A 9937-nucleotide genomic window follows, 5' to 3' on the forward strand; every position below is an offset into this window, starting at 1 on the left:
TGTCAGAAGGCAGAAATACCTTGGAGGATTTCGAAAACTTCTTCACACCTTCAAGCTTGGAGTGTTGCTTTAGTTGTAATCGTCGAGGAGCTTTAACATAATGTGTAGAAGAATCTGACTGCAACGTTTTGATTTTCTTGAAAATGTTTCGGCGGAATCGCTCAGCCGTCATCAGTGGGTTGGAGAGTGAGTGGTTACACAGCATTGAACCATGTATCGATCAACATACCTATGAAGGCTCAACGATACAGCCGGAATTTTTCCAAGACAATCAATGTCCCATGCAGTCAGATTATTCCACACATATCCTCGGAATGTGAAATGAATGTATATTTACTCAGACCTTCCTATAAGTTTATTATGTAAAACGTTCACCCGATTGCTTGTGCATAACGTATCTTGATTCCATTTTGATGAATATCCAAGAGATTTGAAAACTTATATTGGCTGGCATTACTAAAGACTGACGGCAAATATCTTGATGATTAATGTTTGGCCATTTGATAGTTGACGGTTTACCCCATTGAGACCCTCTATCAGTAGTCTATCGGATGGGGCGACCAACAATTTATTAATAATTTGAATATATCAACAAAGTTGAAATGTTAAATTGGCCACCGTTACGGTTATAAAAGCTGACGTTTCGAGCGTTAGCCCTTCGTCGGAGCGAATGACGAAGGACTCCGACGAAGGATTAACGAATACGCCCCGACGAAGGGCTAACGCTCGAAACGTCAGCTTTTATAACCGTAACGGTGGCCAATTTACCATTTCAACTTTGTTGATATATTCAAATTATTTCGTTATCCCCACCGACGCAGCGCCAAACAGTTTCTTTAGAAACTATCAGCCTTTCGACAATTTGTTAGATTCGCCGACAGGCAGGGACACCGCAACAGCTTGCGCCAATTACTGCTGGCCCAGTAAACCCACCCATTCCACCCCAGGGGAGGACATCCACCACACAGTAATCTCTTGCGTGGGAAATTAACGTCTCCTACCCCTAACCCTGCAGGAGACGGGGCCTACGGTTCATTCGTCCTTATTCGAGAAGACTAGAATATCTATCCATTTCTTGATATTATAGGAAGGTAGCAAATTCTCCTCAGTTATTTTAAGACCCTGAGCGCTGGTCCGGCCGGGGCTTGAACCCTCGACCTCCCGCGCAACAATCCGGCGCTCTACCAATTGAGCTAACTAGGAGGCGGTTGATAATGACATTGAGAATTCTGAGACCAGATAGTCGCACCTAGGCACGGAAGATGACCCGCGTTTCCCCTCCTGCATGAACACGGCGAGAATGACATTACCCGGCGTAAGATTTGAAGTGTTTTGTCTGCGCAGCGCTTATGGAAGGTTGTAAAATAAATAACTGCATGTCATTCTTCATCATTTTCAGCTTTTCTCGAGTAAATTATATTTTCGAGGGTTTTTTTTTTTTTTTTGGCCCGAATCAAAATTAATAATATGGATAATTGAATTTGCTAGAGCGTAGTGTAATGAAATGTCTAAGTTTTTTTTCCAAGGACTTATACATCGATTCCCCAAGTAAGCTGTGTTGAAGAGTGTCGGTAAGAACGAAACGTATTGCCATGAACTTTATCTTGGAACTTTATTATTAATATCTCTTTCTGGGAAAGGATCGACTCTTCATGCATGGCCAAGGGAAAATAATGTCCCCTTATTTTCCCTTGGCATGACATGGGAGATAGAAGTTCCTAATGATAAGCTCTTTCCTTCTGCTTTGATATTTTATAAGTTTACTTGACTTTCGCTTGTGCTAGAAGAAAGTGCGGTCAATCAGCAAAATTTCCCGCGCAAACTTGAGCTTACTCACCTGTCATATTTCTACCAATCATGCGAAGCGGATGATTCGTGCGCGGTTACAAATTCAGCAAGAGTGATGGCGACTTTCTTACAGCTGTAAGACTTTGTGTTGTGGTATTACGAGACTCGGAACTCGCTCTACAGGTAATTTCAAAGTTTGATGTGTTGTTCGTAGCTTTTTTTGCGTTGGATAGTTCTTTTTCATAGCTCTCTTGTAACATGGATGGCATCTATGATTCACAGCTTGCACGAAGAAGCGCCACAGCGAGTTTCTTCCCTTCGTGACTTCATGAAAATGGTTTATTCCTGGTTTCACTTCCAGAATTCCTCACTAAATCTTGAAGCATTACAGAGTAAAGCGCCAAAGAACTCCCTGAACGATACCTTTATTGAAATATTTGTACTTCCTCAAAGGAATTTTTACAGCATAGACTGAAACAATAACAGCGCTTTAAGGTTATACCGCGCTTTAATATTTAATTGAAGACTTTGGTAGTGACACTATGTCCATACTGCCAAAATGAGCCATCAATTTAGCAGCCACGACCTGTTTTGTCAACCTTAAAGTTAATAGTTATTAGACTAAGCTCTCATCAACATGGCAAGGCCAACATTATGGCTTTGAGTTCTCATATAGGAAGTTGTTATAACCCCCAAGTTCCAAATATAAATTCTCTACGTTGTCTGCCTTCCTATTTTTTAACTTTTTTATGTTTAACAGTTTTAGCGAAAAGAATTTGGTGTAAAATCAAACAGCTCTTCTTACTTTATATTTTCCCTTCTTGTCTTATCACCTTTCTGCTTTAAAATGTATTGACATGGTACAGAGAATTGTGTTTCGGTCACTTGTGGCAGTGAAAGGGTAGATACATGTTTTTTTCAACCAGAATTACTGAGGTCATAAAACCATCTTATTTGGGAAATGCTTTTAAAAGATGTATTGCTGTGATGGATATATGTTTAACTTAGTAGTTATGGCAGAGGAAATAGTTTATAATTTGAATTTTTTTAAAATTTAGGTTTTTCACACTTAACTGAATAAACAGTAGCATTACAACTTTGCAATAAACCCAGGATGACAGAGTTGACAGAGATGCCCATTGAACTTAGTTTTCTCAGAGTTGTAACATACTTTGGTGTCACTTTAGGGCTGGAAGAGGACTATTTGTAGTTGTCAAGATATCTTCTTGTGTATTGAAAGAACCAACATTACTTGTTCTTAATGATGGAAACTAAGAAAAAGTAATGTAGTAAAGAAATGAAAAAGTAAGCCATCCTTGGACAGTCTTCCTAAGTATTGTCTTGAAGGTGAGATAAAAGAAAACTGAAGGGATGTCTCTAAAATGGCATCTTAAAAGTTAGGATAAATATCCTGGCCTCTTTCATATGTCCAAGTATCCAGGATATGTCTCTAGGTTATTGATGAAAGTTATTGATGAAATCTTATGGCAGCACTATCCATTACATTTGCAATTTCAGAATTGAAATATGAAATGTTAAGTGTTTTCTGCCCTTTGCTATTCTTGATGGCTTAGTACCCAGTCCCACTGATGTTCACTTTGTTGTTACCAATAAAGAAGGGATGGCCCAAAGACTTATGATTAGTTTGACTTTGTTTTGTTCTGGAGTCTTATTACCAGATCTAATTTTATTTGCATGACTTGTGACATTTGTCAAATTCCAGGAAAATGGAACACCCCTTAGTGTCAGCAACCTCAGAATGCATTGAGGATTACAAGGTACTGGCAAATCACATCGGTAGGCCTTGCCTTATATGGTAACTCTTATATCTCCTTAGAATGTGACCCTTTGTCCCCATTACCTATATGTGTTCATGATACTTTTGTTACCATTAAATTTTTAAATTTTATTATTCTTTGTAACCTAAAAATTGTTGTCATGCACATGAACATGAAACTGGTTAATTTTTCTTATTCCATCATGTTGTCATGGTTTAAATAACAAAGAAATTAGAATTAAAAGAGTGTCATGAAGATTTATATTTTGAAAAACTTAAGTTATTCACTATTATAAATTCATACTGCAGGTAACTTTGTTAAGGCACTATTTAAGTGTCTCATTATGTACTAAAACCACTGCCACACACTGTATGCATAAATGACCCCATACAGGAAAGACTTGAATACATATCACCAAGAAGTCAACTGCTTTAAACTTCTGTCTTTATGATGGAGGCAAATGAGTGAAAAGGTAAAGGTGGGGGGTGGGGGTGGGTAGTGGTGGGTTGTTAAAGAACAGAGGTTGTCAATAAGGTACATGTTCATGTTGCTTTTGGTTAGGAGTCTAGTGACTAGGTCATGGTTTTTTTAAAATTGTTTTTTATCTGCTCCTTTTCTTTTCCCAGGGTTTGCATCTTTTTCAGGTAGAGGATTAAGTTTGATCAATGGGTTCTGTGAATCTTGAAGAAATCTATATATATTTTTCTGTTAGTTTGAATATACTTAAACTTTTTTAGATTACTTAGAAGAGTACACAGGCTCATCTGTTATTTTATCTTACTTGCTGAACATAATGTCCAATTGTTGAAAAAGTATATACATGTGCACTGCAACACAGCAAAAGGCTGTTTGACAATTTCTCATTCTTTTTTGGCTTTCTATCGATGAAAGATTACCATAATCTAGGCCCCTTTTTCTTGTACATTTTTTGATCCAACTTGATACCGAATGTTACCTTCACTACGAATGTTTTGCAATGATATGGCCGTACATCGAGTGCTAATTGGCGAACCGTTCCCGTGTGAACAGCAGATCTTGGCTTACGAACCGGTTTTAACCTAACGACGTGAAGAATCATTGGTGTACGTTCTCCCAATGACTTTGTCACTCCTAAGATCCAGTTAGTAATTCTTCCTACTGACCGTCTTACATTCCCTTTTAATAAACACAGGAGACTTCAGGCTTTAAACAAGAGAACAACCTCTTACTGATAAGCTTGTCTATTCCCATAACTTGTTTGCAAGATAACATATTTGCATCGCAAGGAGAAATTACATGATAATTAATTCTAGCAATTTAAGGGTTATGGTGCAGAAAATTCTTATTTATTGTAGAAACTGTGGTGTTTTACAAGGATTTCCAGCTCTAAGGAAAGCCCGTAACTTCGCACATTTAAAGTTACGATAATTTTCAGTGTGTTTTTGATTTTACTAATCGGCTGCTTACACGTCACTCGTGCTTTGCGCCACCTAGGCATATGTTGTTTATATAATGGACAAAATAATACATGTTTGCTTGTAGATATGGAATTTCTCCTCGAGAGTTGAACTGACGGTATCCCTGTCGTTCGCTGCTCTCACTCATAAGATATTGAGCTGAACATTCAAGGAGAAGTTCCTTATTTTCGCGCGCCCATGTATCATATTCTCTGTTGAATAGGAGGAAGGTTAATTCTCAGCATACTATTTTACGTTTGATTGATTTTCTCGTAGTAAAAATAAAATTTCATATTCCCTATTCGCACATTTTACCGCCTATACGTCCCGTGTGGCTTACTACGCCCACGGAAAGGGTAAGGAACGTAAATTAGTAATGATCATGGTAATGGTAATAATAATGATAATAATGATAATAATGATAAAAATAATTAAAAAACTCGGAAAGAGTGGGATGATAATGGGAGCATACTTTGACTGTCACAGTTTTAAGTACGTCCATTTATGCAGTGAATGTGTTTGTTTCTTGATCAGATCATGGATAATCGCGTTCCCCTTTTTTAGATGTATGGGATGTCTCTTGATCTCATATCTAACTTTAAAAAGTTTTCTTTAAAGAAACTTTTCGAGGAGAAAGTTTCTAATCCCTAAAACATTTTTAACCCTGCCAAATTTGGTAATTTGGTACGGTGAAAGATCATCGGCTTTATTCGTATTCATTTCCGCTGTGTAAATATATTCTGACGTAAAACAACATGCATGACGGCAGGTTCCTGTTGCGTATGTTTGTTTGGCCTTCATCATCTTTCCTCGCAATATAACGGAAAAGACTCGGTGGCGTTTAGTATTGATATTGAAAGTTATCAGTAGTTATTTTTCATGATACAGCAGTCAACAATGATAGCGTGGGGCAAAAATTTTGTATTACATTTACGGCCACTTGAACTTGGACGTCATCGCTAAAAACCCATGACAAACCGAACTTGCTGAATCATGACACAGTTAATTATGAATCCCTGTGGCAGAGCTGTGATTAATGATAGTTAATGTCTCTTACTTATCCCAGCTGAAAGCTGTTCGCATCGTAAATTGCTCGTAAATTACTTAAAATGATCATTCACAAGGATAGGGGGGCGTTGCGTGAGTGCTGTCCGCTTAAGGAAGAATATCGTGCAGTCATCCCTTTGCAAGCTTGAATAGAATATCGCTGTGCACGAGAAAACTAAGTGCTCAACTGAATTTGTCGTCATTGACTTTGAACTGTTCAAAGCTCCAAGATTCTAAAGGAATTAATTTATGCAGTCGAAAGGACACCTGTAGCATTAAATGAAGACTGATTTGACCTAATGAGTGTTCAGCCTTTAATTATCTAATTTCACTAAAACTAGAAGCCTCCCTTAAAGTGTTTTGTTGAAGTCATTTATGTCAGTGAAATCCTTGGTATATGATAAGAGGGCCAAAACGAACTCTTCCGCTGATACTTCGTTTCTGCTTCGTTTATAGTTTTTTTTTAAAAGAAAACAAACATACAACCACCTATTTCTGGAGGTTTTTTGGCGTGCGTAAACTCCCGTAAACAATTCTACCTGATTATCTCTAAGAATTATGATCTAAGAGTACCTTTTATGAAGTATTTTCAGTCAAATAATTAATGACACCTCCTCGATGTTCGTGCCGTGTTAATATTTATTGCCTGAGGCAAAAGACCATATTGATTATTTGGAACCTTTACAAGGGGGCCAATATACTTAATAAGGTCCAGTTTATTTGTGATAAGATTAGATACAAAGAACTGTTTGAACTGTTAATAGGTAATTAAGTGATGAAGCATTTTGCTTAAAATAAGCCAGCCTTTGAAAAAATGCCGATGCACCTTGAGTCATGACAATTTTCATGTGGATCTACGACCCATTTTTTTCGTTTGTGTCATGTTTCGGTTCATGTCACCAGTTACTTTTTATCGAGAGTAACTCAGGTCTGTTACGTCTCAGCGTTGTTGAGGTTTCATTGAAGTAAATTCAGGCTTCGTTTCTCGCTGTACTTTTAGTTTCAAAGTTATTATACAACCATACACACAAGCAATCATTATTGATCATGAAAAAACCGAGCAATTACAGAGTTTGTTCTGTGGTAAAGGGAGCACTGCGTAAAAGTATAACTAGGGTAAAAGTCTGGAAACATTTGTTTTCAATATTATTTTGTGGTAATTTTGTTGTAACGCTTAATCTGTCGTGTGTTGTTCTTTTAAATTGGTTATTTCGTGAGTTCATTAGTTTTTTAAAGATCTTTCAGTGTTGCACTTTGTGATCTCGAAGTTTTATTGGCGGTATACGGGTTCAAGATACCATTGTTTTTGTTTTTTACTGGTAAAGGAATTAAAAAAGTAGGTCGATGTGTTTTAATATTTTCCAATGATTTACTACTTTGCAAAAGGGCCACATATTGTTGAAAACAACTTTCCTAGTTAGTCTCTCACCCTTTAGAAAGTAGTTGCAGGGAAATATTTTTCAGAATGATCAACAATTAGTCTCTTATTTTTCTATTATGGTCATCTCCCATTGAACCCCAAGTGTAGAGTACTAGCTGCCCCTACGAGAAGGGATCTCCTTGAAACATATCTCTGTGTTTTAGGTGGTATTTAGGAAAGCCTTTTTCGGTCTTTGCTCTGATGGACAATGGTTCCTAATATTAGGAAAAAGGAAAGAAGTGCGAAACAATGCAGATTGTTTTCGACGCGCTGAAAGACCCCAGCTCGTAAAAAATGGAATTTTTTTAGTTTTATCAATGCTTTCCCACGTCAAACAAGAATTAACGAGTGTCCCCCCTGATTTACCCTCTATGATTAAAGAGTAAATCGAAAGACCCAAGGAACATCTGAATAATGCTTTTTCATCGTTTTAAAAAGTTACATCCCGTAGATTTCTCGCGACCATTGCCACACTTCACGTGTTAATGGAGAAGAATCAAGACAATAAAGAAATCTTTATTCAGAAGCTCATAACCCAAATTTCTGTTGTCTTTAATGTACTTCGAAGGGTTGTGTATTCTTCATTCAAGGTTAATTTTTCTCCTTTGAGTTTAATTTGGTAATTTCCTAATGGTTTTTCTCATTTCATGAAGAATATTTGCGCTGATAAAGACAGCAGCAGTGACTTGTTGATAATGAATTCCTTCAAGGTGTCACCTGTTTCTTAGTCACCAATGATTACGCGAAATACTAAATCAATACACCTTTTAGTTTATTTGTCTAAAGGATAATGGCTTAAAAACGTGTAAAGTCAATTAGGCAGTTTGCCTGTCGCGGAATATTATTCAAGGTACAAGTTTGTAGATCCGTGGATCTCAAGCTTAGCTTAGTTTTTAGTTAACAAAAACGGATACATTGAAAAATGAAATGAACAATCAGATACAAATGTAACGCCTCTGTACACTGAATATCTTTTGAAAACGAAGGCCTGAAATACACGAAAGCTAGAGAAGTTTTGTCATAAATAATTGCAGCGTGGTGTATAAAGAGGTTTGCGTTATGATAATTTGCACGTTACTATTTTTTCAGATAACTCGTATTTATTCACTTAACTAGTGATACAAGTACTTGTCACCTTTAAATTAGTACCCATTGCACAAACATTAAAAGAAAAAATAGCGCACCTAACTCTAGAATAAGTGGAAATTCCAACAAGGCGAAAACTTCTCTCTAGAAACGGCGCATTTGAGAATATTACAACAGTATTCAGCTTTTCAAATAGATGGTGTGAAAATCAAATTTTGCAACGTGTGAGCAAACACATTTGGGGGTGAACAAGCCAAGAACAGTACTAATCTCAAAAGAATATATGCTTTGTTGAATCAGCTCTTGGCTTGAGAAAAAGAATCACACGACTCGCTTGTTTTTGAAAGGTTTATTTGTGCTCTCAGAAAGCCTCTTGGATTAAACTGACGATTTTCTTTCCCCATGGTAATTTTGAAAGTACCTTTTATTTATCTTAAGAATCAATAGTCAATTGTGAAAGCAAAAGAACCAAAATTTTCTCTCGAGAATTAACGGCTGAGTCTTCTAACATGTTAAATTAACGAAATGATTGATCAAATGGGTAAAGAGTTTTTCTTTATTATAGAATGTCCAAAATGATCAAAATGCAGAACATATTTTTGAAGCACTTGTCGCAGAGACGGCAGTGTTCGTGTCGCCCCATGAAACGATTTCGTGCGTGAAAAGAATGTGCAAATCGTGCATGATTTGTTTTTTCAGTTGATTTCCTGATTTTTTCGCTGAAACTTGTCGGCAATTTTCGTGTAGGTGTGATATTGCCTAGGTTGCTGCAGAAAAAAGAGTTTTTTGTTTAAAAGTATTTGTTATTTTTATCTCACGGAAACTCAGTTTTTAACTCGAAAAATGTCTAAACTCCTTTTCCGAGTTGTTGATCATTTCCTGCACTGAACAGGTGGCACACCTAGCGACGAATTTGGTGGCGAGACTAATTCTGGCAGCATTCTCCTAAAAGCTTGCCTCTAGATACTCCTTCTCACCAGAAATTCAAGAGAATGATGACGCAAGACGAAGGGAAAACCCCAAACTTTTGAGTGCTATATTGTACCTAAGACCGGCATTTTACATATTGTTCAGATTTCGCTTTAATTGCACAAGCGAATTTTTGAGCAGGCAATGCCACAAATTTTTGTGACGAATAAACGTCCACGAGGATTTTAGAAGTTCGGGAACTTCTTAACACCCGTGTTGATTAAATGTTTGTCCTCAAAGATCCATAACGAGTATTTTGTTTGACTCACGGTGGGGTTTAACTTTTTAACGGATAATATTAAAACCTTGACAAATGGTTAAATTCGTACTTCTCTATCTTTATCCTTACCCAAAACTTACGTAACTTTTAATCGCGAGAAGCTTTTTCAAAGCACATTAGATCAGACTATATA

General features: G+C 37.0%; 2 long non-coding RNA genes across 2 annotated transcripts in view; one reads left to right on the forward strand and one right to left on the reverse strand.

Moving 5' to 3' along the window:
* The first annotated feature begins 1864 nt into the window (after positions 1-1864).
* On the forward strand, positions 1865-5303 carry LOC111321710 (uncharacterized). Its single transcript, XR_002694010.2, has 4 exons — positions 1865-1971; positions 2976-3135; positions 3512-3585; positions 4193-5303. It is a non-coding gene; the product is annotated as an uncharacterized LOC111321710 (long non-coding RNA).
* The window catches only part of LOC148732046 (uncharacterized), a 28017-nt gene continuing 20061 nt past the window's right edge, over positions 1982-9937 (reverse strand). The window contains exon 2 of the long non-coding RNA XR_016000541.1: positions 1982-3238. This is a non-coding gene — a long non-coding RNA (uncharacterized LOC148732046). The remainder of the gene's footprint in view (positions 3239-9937) is intronic.

The sequence above is a fragment of the Stylophora pistillata genome, chromosome 4 (assembly GCF_964205215.1).
Source record: "Stylophora pistillata chromosome 4, jaStyPist1.2, whole genome shotgun sequence".
Taxonomy (NCBI): domain Eukaryota; kingdom Metazoa; phylum Cnidaria; class Anthozoa; order Scleractinia; family Pocilloporidae; genus Stylophora; species Stylophora pistillata.